This window comes from Temnothorax nylanderi, unplaced genomic scaffold (assembly GCF_030848795.1).
Source record: "Temnothorax nylanderi isolate EJ_2023f unplaced genomic scaffold, tnyl_v1.0 TNYL_tig0294_pilon, whole genome shotgun sequence".
In the NCBI taxonomy this organism is placed as follows: domain Eukaryota; kingdom Metazoa; phylum Arthropoda; class Insecta; order Hymenoptera; family Formicidae; genus Temnothorax; species Temnothorax nylanderi.
Window position 1 is genome coordinate 133,893 of NW_027249356.1, and position 15,188 is coordinate 149,080.

Below are 15,188 nucleotides of genomic sequence, written 5' to 3' on the forward strand. Positions count from 1 at the left end.
CATGTAGTCCAACGCTGCATAACGCTATTAATTCAAATCAAATTGTAATCTTATTTCTCTTTTTATTGTATCCCGTAATATCTTATAATTACATATATATTATAATATTTTAGTTATATCTGTAATGAATGACATGTTTCTCAATTTCTTTTTTCATTTAATTTTTTTTAAATTAAAATTCATCATTATAAGGAAAGAATGGATTTCTGCTAAAGTATTTGAAAATTAAGCCAGATGCAGTTTTAAAAATAATTATGTCCAATATGAATAATTATATTACACGTCTCGTTCTCGATGATGAAGAAATGTAGTAATGCTTGCCATGACTAACTTCACAATGTTTAGAGTATAAAAAACTTTTTAAACTGGCGCCAACGGCCCCGTGGCGGCGCCCCCTGCTCTCGCTCTCTCTCTCTCCCGTCATATATTGTTTTGTTGTGCAGAACTTCGGACATCTAAAGGCTATATTCTACAATTACGTAAACGTGGTCGTAAGTAGTTGTAAGAGTGTTGTACGGCGTGGTTGTAAAGCGGTACTGCGGTTGTAAAGCGTGTTGTGGAAGATGGTTGAACTTCATCTTTCACGACTACGCCAGATGTGAACGTAAGAGCCAACCAATCAGAGTGCATTCGAAATACACACTGCACTCTGATTGGTTGCTTTAATCAAGTTTACAACGTATCTTTACTCTATTGTAGATTGATCCGTTGTACAAGATTCACGAATACTACTACTCCTACTCCTACAACCCTACGTTTACGCAATTGTAGAATAGCCTTAAGAGTATAACTCTCGCTAATTATATTAACAACAAAAAGAGTTTTGCTTTCGATCCACAATGGGAAATGGAAAGAAGAGAAAGCACTCGCGATCCAGATCAAGAGATCGTCACAGGAACCGTGACAGATTGGATGAGAGGTTGTAGAAAATGCAAAATCAACTGGATAACCTCACAGGCCAGTTGCAAATCCTAGTTCAGGCAAAGAACACACAAATACCAACACTTCAGAAAATCAGAGGTACGTTGGATGTTATGAAAATTTCCACGAAATTCATAACCCCCCTTTTTGTGCTCATAACCTTGTTTTGAACTTTCCACACGAAAGTCAAAATTGTCAGGTCCACACGACTCTGACAGGGCGAATAGTTGCGAATAAATTCAATAAGAATAAAATAATTTCGCACTATCCACAATAAGTGGCGCCCCTCTTTACTTTCTCACAAATATCTACACGATTCTGGCAAGGCGAATAATTGCGAATAAATTCAATAAGAATAAAATATTTTCGTACTACGCACAATAAGTGGCGTCTTTTTATCTTTCTCACGAATAAGTAAGTAATCTCCTTTCCCTCGTTTTTGTCCTTTTTTTTAGGTGAGGAAGAAGAAAAGTAACAAAGAGAACTTGCCTAATCTAGTTAACAAAGCGATTGAACTCGGTGCTGACACACCAGCACCGAGTGACATATCAACTGGTCCCAAAGAGATGTTGGACATCTTAGGAGACGATCCTAGCAGCATAAAGGAAATAGCAGTTGATTTCCATCCTGAATTAAAAGTCAGATGGGAAAAATGGCTACAAGAGGGTTTTCCAGACGACGATAAGAAAACTATTAATAACGAGCGAGTACCGAGTGAGAGAGCTAGAGAGATGAGCGTGCAATGGCAGTGGCCAATAACCGAGCGAAACGGCGAGAGCCAATGAGCGACCGAGCGTGATGGACAAGAGAGTGTGTGTGTGAGCGCGGAAAGGAGAGTCGATCAAGGGAATTCGTGAGAGAGAGACGTGCGTGAGTTCCGAGCGAAGGGCCGTTGCCCGTTAAAACCGAGTGCGTACGAGAAACAGCGAGTACTTCCCTGTATCAGTTATTATAATGGCATTAAATACTTTATTTTATTCCTAACATTCTTTTCCGAGTTCTGATTCTTGTGAACCTTACGCGACGACATCCTGAGTGCGTGGTGCTTGCGCAGAGATCGTTCGAGCTAAACCTGAGAGATTACCATCATAGTTATAACTATTCTAGAAAAATATCCTCGTAAAGGAGATTTGTTTGTAGAAGCTCCCAAGGTCAATCTAAAGATTGTTTCAGTAATGACAGATATTGCTAAGTGTTTGAGATTGCGCTTGTTTCCTTGCTGGAAATCGCATTAATCGCATGGCAAGCAGCCTATTCACGAATAAATTTCGACGTTAAAGTTCAGTATAGCATGGATCTTTCTTCGCATCGGAAAGTTCGCTAATTGTTGGCAAAAACACAGCCACGGCCGACCGGGCGCTCAAATAATGTCAAACAACAACGCTTTCACTTAGGAAAGATCCATGCTATAAACACCGCAATCGAAAACAAGTAACGAGCACGTCGGATCTTCAACCGAAACCGTGACGTCAGCGCGATGACGTGGGCCACCGATGGCCAATCACCTTCCCAAAATTATTCGTAACGAGCCTGGAGGGAGTTTCGCCCCGGAGGTGATAAAGGGATCGCCGCTGCGCCGCGGAATCGATTTCGCTTGCCGATATCGCGCAGTATCTTTGTACGACCGCTATATTCCGCCGAGTTACACCGCATTCCGCTTGGAATCCCGTACTTGCTCTTCCTTTCTCGCTTGCTTGAGTAACCGCTTTTGCTACACCGCCGCCGCTTCGCACTCGCTTGCGGAACAGCTTCTTCGCCGCGCTAATCTCTGTGCGCGCTAACGCTCACGGCTTGTCGCCTGAAAAGGACTCGATATAAAACTTTGTACATAAACTTCTGCAAATATATCTCGTTTATTCAATTTCTGTGCTTGCTATTTTTTGTGGTCGTCTGTTACCTCGCGCTATCTCGCGCAACCGCGTGCTCTCGAACAGCTAAGAAAGAAGACGGACATTTCGCTGACACTCAAAATGCAGTGGGCTCGGCATTGTCAGCCCTTGGGGCTGCAATCTCAATGATCCTGAACGAGCCAGAAGACGGAATTGACTCGGAAACTCTCACAACTTATCTCTGTGATGCTGGTAAACTAATGACCGATGTTTTCCATGAATACTCTGTAGCTAGAAAATCCTTTATTACACCTCTACTAAGCAAATTAGTAAAGCCAATAGTTGACGCTACAAAACCAGACGAATGGCTCTACGGAGCCAAGTTCGCTGAACAGGTTAAGGAGGTGAAAACTATTGAAAAAGCGTGCGCTAACATCAAAGCCCCCGACAAGTCTTCAAAAATCTTCGGTAAAAAACCGAAGGATCAGGAAAACTTCAAGACCCCACCTGCAAGATACAAGCAGGTGGAACAATATCAGAGACGTCCAACAATAAGATTCAAGTCGAGGAATGTACGATCCAATCAGGGGACGTCGAAGACTTCGAGTTGGTCGAAGAGTCAGACGTCGACGAAGAAATAGCTGAGGTAAAGCCAGTTGCAGGTCGTCTTAAATTATTTATAAATAATTGGGATGAAGTAACTACTGATGAACGCATAATTCGATGGTTGCAAGGGTATAAAATTCCCTTCAAAGAGCTTCCCAAACAAGATAATCCTCCAAAAGAACTCAATTGGTCGATAGAAGAGCCTCTTAAAATTAAGACTGAGCTTGAAAAATTGTTATCCATGCAAGCAGTTGAAGAGTGTAAAGATTGTGATGGACAATTCATCTCATCATATTTTCTAGTTCCGAAGCCTGATGGGTCCAGCAGATTTATTATCAATTTAAAAAATTTAAATAAATTTATTACTCCACCCCACTTTAAAATGGAAGATATACGCTCTGCAAAAGCTTTATTAAGTCAAGGAGACTACATGGCTTCATTAGATTTGAAAGACGTATTGTTTGTTGCCAGTGCACAAAGAGTTTGCAAATACTTACGTTTTAGATTCCAGAACAAATTATTTCAATTTACATGCCTACCCTTTGGATTATGCACTAATCCTAGTCCTTATGTTTACACAAAAATTATGAAACCGGTGATGAATAAATTAAGATCATTTAGAATGCTCTGTGTAATTTACATTGACGATTTACTTTTCATTAAAAACTCTCTGCCCTGTGCTCAAATGATGTACAGGTAGCAATAAAGCTGTTGGAACATTTAGGCTTTGTGGTAAATTACAAAAAGAGCTCTCTAATACCCAGTCAAAAACGCAAGTATTTAGGCTTTATAATAAATTCTGTAGACTACACCCTAGAATTAACAGATAAGAAAAAGTCACAAATAATCAAGTTATATAAATCTTTCGAAGAAGGAAAATACTCTAAAATCAGGGAGTTTGCTAAACTGTTAGGTGTTCTAACAACAGCAGTTCCTGCAGTAGCTTATGGATCAATTCACTGTAAAAGATTGGAGCGACAAAAATTCCTAGCTTTAATTATCAATAATAACAGCTACGAGGGAAAAATATTTATTAATAAAACTGGGTGGGGAGCTCATTGTCAAGGCATAAGCGCTCATGGCCTCTGATCTAACGAGGAAAGAAAATTTAGTATTAATTACCTAGAGTTACTAGCAGCTTTTCTGGCATTGAAATGTTGGTAAATTTTTACAATTAGGGCCCCAACGAGAAATCAATTGAAAAGAGGTAAATTCTATGTATTTTTGCCTCCCGAATCCAAAACTGTTGATAAAATTTGGGGGTCGCTTGTATTTTTTAAGATATCGTTAAGAAAATGAAAAAAAAAACACTAAACTCGGATATTTGGTTTTTTTATTTATCAAATACGGATTAATTATTACTCATTGTCGGTTTTTTTTTTTACACACGAAGTACACGTACACACGAAGCGAGACCGCATTTTCGTATCATAACACGTGTGTATGCCCTGCTTTATAGAAGTTGTGATTTTCGTTAAAGCAGGGCACACACACGTGTGTATGTCCTGCTTTATAGAAGTTGTGATTTTCGTTAAAGTAGAGCACACACATTATGATTTTTGTGAGAACACGAGAATTATGTTTACTGTGCAAGGTGAAGCAAGGTCTACCCCACAAAGTCATTAACTTTTGAAAATAATGATTTTATGTCAATATTTACCACAATATTTTAGTAAATACAAGCGACCCCCAAATTTTATCAACAATTTTGGATTCGGGGGGCAAAAATACATAGAATTTACCTCTTTTCAATTGATTTCTCGTTGGGGCCCTAATTGTAAAAATTTACCGAAATGTTTCGTAGCAGATTACTCTAATTGTGAAATTTTATTAAGAATGGACAACACATGGAAATGGTGCAAAGATAGGAATCTATGGATTTTCACTTCTTACATCCCTTCAAAAGAAAATATTGAAGCGGATTATGCATCACGTATTGTTAACGTTTACACGGAATGGGAGTTGAATGATAAGGTATTTAAAAAAATTCTTAAACAATTTGGTCTATTCTCAATTAATTTATTTGCCTCAAGACTAAATAAAAAATGCAAAAGATTCTGCTCAAGATTTCCTAACCCAGAAGTTACAGTAGTAGATGCCTTTACAATGTCATGGGCAAATGAAAGATTCTATGCTTTTCCTCCCTTCGCAGTCATTTCAAGAACGTTACGAAAGATAATTTCAGACCAAGCAGAAGATGTTGTAGTTGTACCCAGATGGCCAGCTCAACATTGGTATAATACCCTCTATTTATGTCGCTGCTAGTGGCTCCACCTTTGATTTTCAATCCAGACGAGAATCTCTTATTGTCTTCTTGCAGGGAGATAAAACACCCACTTGCGTCCAAACTTTCACTGATGGTAGGGAGCTTATCAGGACAGCGTTTGTAAGAAAGGGAATTGACGAGGACTCGGCTGAGATTATGATTAATTCTATCGCCGAATTTACTCTTAAACAATACCATGGTCCCTTGAAACTATGGTGAAATTTTACAGTACAAAATCAGGTGAACGTGTACAACGCAAAAACACCTGACATTATAAAATTTCTAACAACGAGATTTAACAGTGGGGCTAGTTATAGCACCTTAAATACTGCCCGATCAGCTATTGCCCTTGTTTCTTCCCGAGACATTCACAAGGATGGCCTTATTTCACAATTTTTGAAAGGTACATTCAAAAAGAGACCCACTAAACCAAAGTATAATACTTGGGACACATCGCCTGTCCTTACGTATATGGAGAATCTGGATCCCGTCAACTCAAACTCAAGGAAGCAACAGAAAAAGTCGCCACACTTCTAGTTCTAACCACAGCTCATAGATCAAAACCAGGTGCCTCTCAACCTGAGCTGATTTTACCCTTCTTTAAAGAAAAACCGAGCCTTTGTGTAGCTTCGGCTATTTTCGATTACTTAAAGATTACAAAAGATTTCAGAACAGGGGAAAATAAAAAATTGTGAATCTCAACGATTAAACCATATAAAGGTGCATCAGCTCAGACGATAGGTCACTGGATTAAGTCCTTGCTAAATAAAGCGGGTATAGACACGAAAATATTCACAGCGTACAGTACAAGACATGCAGCTGTGTCTGCAGCTTTTAGAAATGAGGTAAATATAGACACGATTAGACGTACAGCAGGTTGGTCTGCGCGATCACAAATGTTCGCAAAATTTTATAACAAATCTATTATCCCTCCAAACAATAAGTTTGCACGCTCAATATTAAAAAGCTAAATAAATAAATAAAAGAGTGAGTTATCTTTCAACTCTGAAAGTCTATATTTCTTTATCATCGAGAACAAGACGTGTAATATAATTGACCGATCAAACGTCTCGTTCGAAGATGATAATTTCCCACCCTTATCTTATCACCCCCCCAAAAAAAACAAAAAAAAACAAAAAATAAAAAAACAAAAAAAAACAAAAAAAACAAAAAAGCTTTTTGTTTGTTTGTTTCCATTATCATCATCAGATCGACCAAGATAACGTCACTCTATCCAAGATCTCTAAACAATATGACGGGAGAGAGAGAGCGAGAGCAGAGGGCGCCGCCACGGGGCCGTTGGCGCCAGTTTAAAAAGTCTTTTATACTCTAAACATTGTGAAGTTAGTCATGGCAAGCATTACTACATTTCTTCATCATTGAGTGTTTGAGATTGCGCTACTCGTGCCGGAAGTCGCGTTTGATTGCATGTCGGGGTTCGCTCGCCTTCAGCAATATTTGAAGAAATCGCTATGTAGAAGTCGCATTATTGGCAAATTATGGCATGGATTTTCTCTCAGTCGCATTCTGGAATATTCGCTGACATTCGCTCGGCAATAACAAAGTCACGCTACCGCGCCAACAAGGGAGAAAGTTCATGCCATAAACACCGCTGCCGAAAACAAGCAACGAGCACTTGTCGTCACGTGAAAACGGTGACGTCAACGCGATGACGTAGGCCGCCGAGGGCCAATCACCCGCCCGAAATCATCGGTAATCTGCCTGGAGGGAGCATCACCGCGGAGGTGATAAAAGACCGCCGCGGCGCCGCGGAACCGATTTCGCTCGCAGATCACCGCTAGTACACCGCTTTTCTATACCGCTTTTCTATCGCACTTGCTTGCTTAACTGCTTTTCCGCTGCTTTCGCCGTGCTAAACTCTGTGCGCGCTCACGGCACTTGCCTAAAAGAAACCTCTGTTAACTCTGTACATATTTGACATTATAAACGCTATTTTTTCTGTACTTGCTGTGTCTTCTCTTGTGGTTGTCTTTACCTCGCGCTATCTCGCGCTACCGCGTGCTCTCGAACATTGAGAACGAGACGTTTCATATAATTACGATCAAACGATTACGAGCCTTCGGCGGGCTCGTTTGATCGGTCAATTATATTAGACGCTCAAGCATCAGATTGTGCTACAATATCAAAACTTTTTGCAGACTTATCATCATGATTGAGCCTTTAATATATTTATTTTGATAGTTTAATATTATTATTTTTATTTATATATATTTCAATTTCAGAAAACTATTCTTTCCGTATATATGTATAACTTTGTAAGTATATTTTATATTCATGTGTCTTACTTATAACGAGCAAAGTTGTTTATGAAAAATGTGCATGCATTCAATGTACATTTTAATACCTATTTATCAATACTGATACATTTAAATTACCGATTATATCAATAACGTTAAATCTATCCGTATTGAAAAATTGATATTAGAATGTACATTTAATGCATGCACATTTTTCATAAAGAATTGTCCTTATTATAAAACAATATACATGATAAATTTAAATTATTGATCATATCGATAATATTATAGTTATGCACTAATATCGCATCATAACTTCGCGAATCCAGTCTATATATGAAGAAACCTTAGTAAACACGTTAGGTGATTTGGTAGGACAAAATTGGTCTCCGTAACTCACAATACCTATTTGAAAGTTCTGGTCATTTTTTCTTACGATGAGAGGACCACCGCTGTTACTCTAAAAATAAAATATTAAATAACAAATTTACGAAAAGAGAGACACTTTCGAATTTTATTTATTAAAGCTGCCTAAAACGATACAAGATGATTTATATTGCGCGTCAGAATATCATGCACTTTATATACTTGTAATTTTTGTAGTATATTATTATAAACTATAACTTTATTATTTGTGATTATTTTTTACCTCACAAGCGTCTTGTCCTAATCCTGCGACCGTGCAAATATGCTTGTTGTTGATGGGCCAGTATTGCCTGCATACATTATTTTCTATAATCGACGATGTAGTATACTTAAGTCTTGTCATACCTCTGTTACGAATATGATTTATTCCCCATTTAGTCACATAAGCACACTCTTTGTTCACAAACCTTTTGTCGTAATATGCGAGTTTTATTGGCTGAATGTCAACTAAAATAAAGACATATTATATTTAACTAATAATTTCTTAAAATCAATATTGAGATATGATATACATTCATAATACTTTTTCAGTAGTTTTAGATATAATTTTTGGTATTTTTTTTAGTATGCATCAAGGTATGTATCAAAGATTATAAAAGAAGCTGTACGTAGATATACCATACGATTTTTTATTTCCACGAGTCTCTTTTCCACATTTATAAAACTATTTGTTATTCAAATCGTTATTAACTTTTTGCATATTTTCCAAATCGTTATTAACTTTTTGCATATTTTCCATATAATAATTAAATAATGCCGACGTGTAAATAAGCGTAAAAGAAAAAAGGAAAGAAATATCAATTTAAATGTACTTACTGGACAAGGGAATATCTTGTGGCATATAGAGTAACGCAATATCATTATAGCCAATTGCGTATTGCGGATGTATAAACGCTTGAGTCGTAACCATCGACACAATGAGGAGTCTAAGAAGACCGTATCCAATGCCAAACTTGTCTATGATAGTGAACACTACGAAAAATGTACTTAAAGGGAATACTCGAAAAGGGAATATTTTGCAGCTTATAGAGTAAGGCAATATTACTATAGCCCTTTTGCATATTGCAGACATATAAATGTTTGAGTCGTAATCAATTAACGTAATCATCGACATACCGAAGATTCGAAAAAGCTCGTATCCAATGCCTAACTTGTCGCTGATACCGAACTCTACGAGAAATGTTCGGGGGTATCTTTCTACGCAATGGGCGCCTGTGAGAATCCATCTTTTGGATAAGACCGTGCCGGCGCATTCCACGTATCCGTATCCCAAGAATTGATGCATCATTACCATGTATGGATAGCCTGGGGACTTTAACGCAGTTGTGGATCCGCCCGTTATGTTAGTTGCTTCATCTGTCGTTTAAGAAAAAACTCGAGTGTAGAGAAAGACGATCATTACAGCTTTGGTATAAATATTATGAACTATGTGCGAAAGTTATACGTGAAATTACATATTTTATTTAAGTAAATTATTTATTTTTTATTTATTAAGTAAATATTATGTTATCGCGTAATCACGTTAGATTATAAATTAACGATGCTACAACTACATTCGGATTTTATTACAGAAAAGCTTCCATTTGATATATTACAAAATAATATACACTTGCAGCAAGTAATTATATCAAATTGCATTGATAAAATTAACTAAAACTGTTTTAATTTTTGTTTTTGCTTACCATTATTCGCGTCAAGATCGACAGCAACGATGGGATTGTCGCATGTGACGTTTCCAGATTCGTTTACCAAGTACTGACTTCGAGTATGACATATTGTTAAACAGAGTACAATGCACAATAATAGCTTCGTACTTAGTGGATTCATGATAGACTGTTCCCCGTGTCGTCCCTGCAAATTTCCTATTTGTGCAGTTGTGTCGATATTCAGGCAATAATGACGACTAACAAAATTATTAACACTTTTGACAACACTTTTGTGAGATGTATTAGAAGTAAAGGTTTCGAAAAATACTGCGGTGGATGTACATACCAGTTGTTTTTTATTATTTTTTAAATATACATATATTTTCTGAACATAGCAATGACTCATTTGTCATCTTGGACAGTTCTAATGACGAGCCAGTAAAATAACATCATTAGGAGGTCAGAACTGCTTCCGGTAGGGGTTTAAAAATCTGAAATTCGAAGTATAGGTTCCAATGAAAAATCCGTACGAATAAATCGGGCTAACTAAGAATCAGGGCGGTAAACGATGCGCGAAAGTTTTATTTATATTTTTATTTATTTTACATATTTTCCAACCTTTGACTGCGTGCCGACTAGATTTGTCAGACTAGATTTGTCGAATTGGTACGACACTTTTACAGAATAAAGTTCCAGGTTCGAACCTTGGCTGAGAGGTAATATTTTTTGCAATGATTTCTTTACAGTTATTTAGATGCATATAGCATCAAAAATTAAATCGAATTGATTTAATTAGGTGAAGGGGGGGATTTTACTATTCCAACCGGAGCTGTGTGTTTCAAATTTGACAAATCTAGTCGGCACGCAGTCAAAGGTTGGGAAATATGTAAAATAAATAAAAATATAAATAAAACTTTCGCGCATCGTTTACCGCGATGGTTCTTAGTTAGCCCGGTTTATTCGTACGGTTTAAAGATCTAAAACTATTTTTTATTTAATACTACCATAATAATCTACAAAATTATATATGATTGATGATCAGGCTTAGATAGCCGAAATTGGGCGAAATTCTTTATGCCCAGTTAGGCGATTTTTGCAAATGCGGCATTCCTTTATCGTTCGAAAATGTCTGAATCTATTGCAAATAAATTCTTCGGAAATTTTTCTCTAAAATTTTATTATAACAATACGACTGCAATTTCACAAATTAATTTTAATTTAATTATTGTTTGCAATATAGCGATCAATAAATATTATATACTTCGGGCGGAGGGTAGTGGGGAGACGTAGTGGACGAGTTGGCCCGGAGTGGAGAGGAGTAAGAAAAGGGTTTTGAGAGAAGGTAAAGAGTAAGGGAAGATGAAGTAGGGTGCGGAGCTTGTTAAGGAGGTTCGGAGGAAGCCGTGAAAGTGGAGGAGAAGTCGAGGATAGCGTGGTTGAAGAGTAGTGATGAGAGAAAGTAAGGGAACGCTTGAGAGGTTAGGATGAGAAGCAGGAAGATAAAGGGGCCAGGTTACACGATGAGGAAGCTGAGCGAGTTGGCAGCATGGAGTTTCGATCGAGCGATCGGTCGACCTGTCGCGAGACAGAGGGATTGTCGATGGTGGCGCGGCAGGTGCGAAACGGAGCAGGGAGTCATCGAGACGGGTCGATGGATCGAACGATCGAAGGGGCCGGCCATATAGACAGGTGATAGAAGGAGAAGGAGAGAAAGCGACGAGGAAGGGAGTAGATTAAGGGTGAAGATGGACGAGGATAAATTGGTGGATACGAGGAGGGTAAGAGAGAGAGAGAGGAGAAGGAAAGGAGAAAGGAGAGGAGAGAGGAGAAATGTAGGAGTTTGAAGGGGACGGAGGAGAGTCTGTTCGGAAGGGTTAAAGGTAAAGGCGGAGGTGAAAGAGGTAAGCGAGGAGAGAGGAGAAATGGAGGAGTTAGAAGGGGACGGAGGACGAGATTACGGAAAGGATGGAGGAGAGTCTGTTTGGAAGGGTTAAAGGTAAAGGCGGAGGTGAAAGAGAGTGAAGGTGGAATAAGGAGGGAAGGCGGCGAGCGAGAGGATGGAAAGAGACGGAAGGAAAAGGGAAGAGCAGTGGCAGAAAGGAAGGAAGTAAAGAGGTGGCTAAAGCAAGGGAGGCGGAAGGAGACGGCCGGATGGAAGACGAAGGGAGGGGAAATGAAATATAAGGTCGCAAGGGAAGATGATGTTATAACACAGTTTATTTTCAGAGAGAAGGTGGAATAAGGAGTGAAGGCGGCGAGCGAGAGGAGGGAGAGAGACGGAAGGAAAGGGGAAGAGCATTGGCAGAAAGAAGGGTAGCAAAGAGGTGGTTGAAGTAAGGGAGGCGGAAGGAGATGGACGGATGGAAGACGAAGGGAGGTGAAATAAAATGTAAGGTCGCAAAGGAGGGGAAAGGAATTGTAAGGTCGTGTGGAGAAGGAGATCACGAGAAGGATGGAGGAGAAACGGACGAGGACGAAGTTCAGGGGAAGAAAGGAGGAGAAAAGGTAGAATAAAATAGAGGGGTGTGGTGAGCGTGAGGAGGGTGAGAGACGGAGGGAAAGGAGAGCAGTGGTGGATAGGAGGGAAGCGGAGAGGTGGCTGAGGGAAACGGACGAGGACAGGGAACAGTTGAGACAGGAAGGAGGAAGGCGAAGGTACGCGGAACCGGAGGAAGCAGAAAAAGATAAACAGAGGGATGAAGGAAGAGGGGGGAGGGAGAGGGAAATAGAATGAATTGTAAGGTCGCATATGGCCAGGGCGTGTAAGGGAGTGATTTGTAAGAGGTTTGGGTACGTTCCTCATAAAAAAAAACGCCTTGTAAACCCTACGGGGATACACAATAAATCTACATACATATTATATACTTCAATTAAAAAAAAACTTCAGACATAAAATAATTTTAAAACAATTTTAAAAGAATAACGACACTTCTGCCTCGTGCAGCAGATTTCACCTATAAACTTGTGACATTATAATTATAGCACATAAATTTTAGGCATACTTTTTATGGGCTTAACTTAAAATCGAAACTTTTTTAATTGTGACAGTATTCTTCTCAGGGTACGCGCGATATCCCATACAGCACAAAATGTTTTTTAAATATTTTTAAAATATTTTTTAGGAAGATTAAAATAATTTAAAATAATTTACAAAAATATTTTTAGAATGTTTCTATGTCCGTCAGATCATGTCAAAAAAATATTTTCAAAAATATTTTTAAAAGATTGCAAATAAATATATTCAATAATATTTGTAAAATCTTTTAGAAATATTTCTCGCAATATTTTTATAGAAATATTTAGAAATATTTTTTGAAAACATTTTGTGCTGTATGGGATATCATTCTCTTACTTTATAGCTTTTCAAACATAGCTATTTTGTGGACAATTACGTCGAGAGTTAGTGGGTGTTGGTTATAACTGAACTGTAGGTAATTCTCCCACAAAGAAGGAATTTATAGCACAACTTTACTTACAATAGACTTAAATTTACACGCTAAAGTATGGTGTAAATACACATTGCGTTTTGAAGAACTGTCGGGAACTACCTTTGCAGTCTCCGAGACGTCTCTTTTTACAGTATCTAAAGAGGGTCTTATCACTTTTTTGGAAAGTTTTAGTCCAATCTAAATGATTCATCCTAAGGCATTTCTATTGTGTTATTTTATTTTTAAAATAAGTACGTGGACGATGAGCATATTATATTCTAATAAGGTTTCTCAATGTTATCGCATTCCTATGGTAAGTACGTGAACGATGATCACACTATACTTCACCAGTACCTCCAGAATGCGCCTGTGTTCAAGCGTTTAGTACACACAATTTTGTGATAGATAGCGTATTTATCTTATGCGAGAAAATATATCGCTGATGCATCGCTTCTTCCCTCACCTTTTAATTTTATTGTAATTTCAGCTGTATGTGTGGGATGGAAAACATCGATAAGCATTCGATGTTTTCCTCGACGTGTGCGAGAACGGCTTTTAATCTGGGACGGGCATCTGTAAAGTGATTTTTACATTACAGTGTCGAAAAAAAATAAACCTCACTTCATAGTAAATTTTTTTTATCGATTGAAAATCCATACTTATCTTTCATTCAGTGGTTCCGAGACCCAACCCGCATAACAGAAGAAGTTAGGACATTCATAGTACAGACCTATTAAAACTTGTTGAAGTATAGACATCATCCCAGGTGACCGTTTACGTTAAAAATTAATAAAATATATAGTAAGAGTTTATATTATATAAATTCGAAATAATAATATGAGTTTGAATGTGATTATGCGGTTCGACTATATGTAATATGTTTATAATAAATAAATAATAATGTATAATAATAACATTTAAAAATATAAAATAGAAAAAATTACAATTCAATGAAAACATATGTGTAAATGCTTAGAAGAAAATAACGTAGTAATAAAGTAATTGTTATATCTAATACAAAATATGTTTTGTTACTATACAGGGTGTCCCAAAACTTATAATTAATCTTTGAGGGGGTGGAAAAGGATAAAATTCTAAGACGAAAGTTCCTGTGTTACTTTTCTATTCGGTCATTATTTACTGAGTTATTTAACAGTTAAATCAATCAATTTCGTGTGCGCTGCAGCATATCAGCATTATTTGATCAAATTGATCGAATGATCGAATGATGAGGTGAGAGGGAGAGAGAAGAGTATAAGAAACATGTCAAAAAGATGTTAAGCAATTTTCAGTTTGCATGCAAATTTTTAATCGCATAAATGTATGTGATACGGGTGACAAAGATTCGGATATATGGTACGGCAAAGATCGTACGCATAAAAACATTACATGCCTAACTTCAAAATTTCAAATGGAACCCCTTATATTGTAATATAGGTAGCATTTGAACGAGCATAAAATAAGAAAAATTTTGATAAGTGATTTTGAAGAGTAATGCATGCTGAACACGAATCCAGTGAAATTTTTTTATTTTCGTTAATTTCTAATATTTCATGAGCGATCAAACTTAAAATCTGTGTCCGGAGCGAAGTCGTCACCAAGCCATATCATGGAGACTTCGGGCAAAAATCAAAGTCAAAGAAGCAGCAGTGGTCTGATTCCGGCGAGGACTTGGATATAATATGTGCTGCGTGTGCTCAGAGATGACAGAATAGAGCTGATGAGAAACAGTGCGTTTCGTGCGAGCGTAGGGCATTTAAGTGTGTGCGCTTTTCTTGTAATTATTTTCCGTCATCGTGTTTTTAATT

At 37.7% G+C, this 15,188-nt stretch overlaps 1 pseudogene; it reads left to right on the forward strand.

Moving 5' to 3' along the window:
- The first annotated feature begins 839 nt into the window (after positions 1-839).
- LOC139780734 (uncharacterized) lies at positions 840-3,391 on the forward strand (annotated as a pseudogene).
- Positions 3,392-15,188: the final 11,797 nt, after the last annotated feature.